This window comes from Grammomys surdaster, unplaced genomic scaffold (genome assembly GCF_004785775.1).
Source record: "Grammomys surdaster isolate TR1022 unplaced genomic scaffold, NIH_TR_1.0 171, whole genome shotgun sequence".
Lineage (NCBI taxonomy): Eukaryota > Metazoa > Chordata > Mammalia > Rodentia > Muridae > Grammomys > Grammomys surdaster.
In genome coordinates this window covers 6,698,966-6,702,335 of record NW_021604619.1, presented here as the reverse complement: position 1 = coordinate 6,702,335, position 3,370 = coordinate 6,698,966, and positions in this window count along the sequence as shown.

Sequence of the window (3,370 nt, the reverse complement as noted above, 5' to 3'; positions counted from 1 at the left end):
GTTGTACTCCTTGGAGCTGGAGTTGCTGGTGATGGTGAGCTACTTGATATGAACAGTGGGATCTATAACTTAGTCTTCTTAAAATAGTTGTATATCTGTATTTTACTATCCCTGTCTGTGCTTCTTACAAGATGTATCATATTACCACACAATTGGAAAGCCTTTATATTTTCAAATGATGAAAAGACATTTCAGCCATGAGCCTCTCTCCCCTCACCTTAAAAAGGGTGGTTCTCCCGACAGAATCATGGTGTTCTGTTTTGTTCTGTTTTGTTTTGTTTCTACAGTAAACAAAAACTTTTGGTTCATTTATTTCCACAAACTCCCTGAAAAATATATCAAGTGATCTTAGCAATGCTCAAACTACACAGAGACATGAGTACTCCCAGGACAGCAGAGAATTCATACATTCTTGAATCTTACAAAGCGCTTGACTATCAACAGAAGGCCTGATCTGCAGAGACCTCCATACTCTACAAGTCTTTCTCACTTGAAAATTCTCTCACGTATGACCTCAGCAGAAGAAAATCATGTCAATCTTCCTTCAGGAGAAAATGCTGAAGCTTTCTTCAGCACATGAATTTTCTTCATATTATCCCCACCCCACCCCCCGTCAACAAAGAGTAGGACTGTCTTCCATGTTTTAGGACGTAAGAACTGCCAGAGAGAGTTTTGTATTTTAAAACAAATCTTCATGAATGATTTTACAGCATGCCTTAAAACAATACTCTATTTCTTTCCTATTCTTCCCTATGACTTGGCTCCTTTCATTATCTTGTTATATCTTTATTGAATTTGTTATATTAAAATAGTCTGGATATAGCAAACTCAAAAGCAATGGCAACTAATAAGTAATATGTTAAAGAATAACAAGAAGCTACAATTAAAAACAATCCACCCACCTTTTACAAATAATGATATCTGTTTTCCAAAATCATGGATCTGAACGTAATGTGGCAGTACCTCAAACAACTCTCGAGTATTTACTCAAAGGACTTCATATACTACTCCAGATACTTGTTAATGTATGCTCATTTCTGTGATCAGGGATCTTCAGTATGTACCTCTTCAGTTCCTAGTATTTTATGTGTGTGTTGTGATTCCAAACTCATCGTTAGGCTTGGAGTAAACTCCCACTGAACCATTTTCCAGGTTGACTTAGGCTTTATTTTTTTTTTAATTTTTCTTTTACCTTTAAATATAGTTTCTCCCTAAATCTTATGGGAAACCTACCCTCTTCTGTTGAAACTCTCTTCAGTTGTCATTGTGTACTCTGGGAGACTCATGGGATACAGTAATTCTTAGTACAAAAAATGAGCTTATTGAGCATGAGCTAACCTCCTTTATTATGTGACCATTGTTCATAACATTTGATGCATACTTAATAATCAAGGAATATTGAATTGAATTTAAAAACTGATTGTCATATAATAAATGAATCAACATTGGTTACTTACGTACAATGTATAAATTATATTTCATGCACAGACCTACCTACAAGATATATATTGGCATAGTAATAAGCCTTATAAGAATATTTGCCATTTATTCTGAAAGTATACTTGTCTGCTATGAAGATGATAAAGGAATTTATTTCCTTTTCACTCTTGGAGTATGTTTGTACAGATTTACTAGCTCGTCCTTTGTGGTATAGGAGTTTCAGTGACGATGTTCTCTTAGAGGAGACATAAGTCTGAGATGAGAACTGCATCCATCTGGGCTTCTCCTCTTTGCCCCAGTAGATTTGAGGACAAATTAAAATTGTAGGTGACAAACTTAAATAAGCAGGGAAGACTTTATTTTATGCTCCTGCAACCAGAGAGAGAAAGAATCAGAAAGACGTAGATACAAAGAAAGGAAGAGACTCATAGTGTTCGAGTGGCCTGTGCAGGAGTTAGCTGATGTTAATTTAAATTTCAAAGCACTAAAAATTTCATAATTGGACAGAATATAAATAAAACCTGTAATAAAAGGGAAGTCAGAAGTGCAGAATAAAAAGAAACTCTCTGGAGTTAATCAAAATAAAAAGTGAACTAATGTTCATGCTCCTTGTGTCTCCATTAACAACATTTTTGCCTGTGGCTAATTATGTTTCTTACCTTCTGCCACCTTTAGTCAATGATTTCTAATAACTGACCTTTTTTTTTTTTTAGACATGTTCTTATTAGCCCAGTGTGTACATACATATATCTAGCATTTTCCAGTCTCTGTCTCAAGAAACCTGGGATTATAGACAATGTCATTGAATCTCGCTACAAATACTAAAATATAAGAATATTAAATGAATGCCTTGTGCCTCATCATTTATAACTCACCTACCAAGTAGCAGGGAGATCATAGGCATAAAGCCGTGTATGAGTTACTGTTTTATCTTCTCATTGTCATCCAGCTTTAAGAGAAAATCTTAGTGTTTAGTTCTTTTCTTCATTTTTATTAAATGATGACAATATATGCAGAATATAAATTAAGTCAATATTTGGCTTCAAAGTGATATATGTGTATATTAAATTAGATTAAAATATCTGATTATGTCATAGATAGAAGATAAAGGGACATGAACCCAATACATGACTCAGGATTATTAGAAACCTAACATAACAAGTAGCAGCCTGCAAGCAATATTTACTTGCTTTACATCTGCAATCAAGTGATATTTCATGTTCAGTGTAGCCATAGAAACAATTTTTAATTTTTAAAATTTTTAAAATTCAGGAAGTACATTATATTTTTGGTAGACACCTAACATTGTGTATTCTTTTCTACCCTACAGTATGAGGAAAAGAATCACTATAATATCTGAGCTGTTCAACAATTCCAAGTAATACATTTCAAATTTATTTTCTGAGGTTAAAATTTGTATCTATCAGAGTCATTTCATTTCTCCCTTGCAGATTTCAAATCTATTTTTCATATAATATTAATGAATTAGGGTGCTGGGTATATGGTCCCCACTGTAAGGACACTGACTTTTGTTGCAGAGATCAGGGCTCAACCCAGCATCCACATGACAAATGTACTACCATCTGTAATTCTAATTCCAGGAGATCCATCACCCTCTTCTCGCTGTCACAGTGGACAATCACAAAGTGTAAACACATAAATGCAGGTAAAGTCTCCATACAAATAAACACAAACAAACTAATTAGTAAAAAATAGAACTTAATATCAGTGAGTATTGTTAACTTCCTAAATTTTAATGCAGTATTGATTATAATTAGAATGGAAAGAGTAGAAAGATTAAAAGATGATCTTTCATCTACTCCTTCCTAATAATAAATTACCTTATCGATTCAAATATATTTATTTTATGTTGAATAAAACTATTTGTGCAGCGAGAAAATTCAGGATTCCAATATGCAATAAACATGAA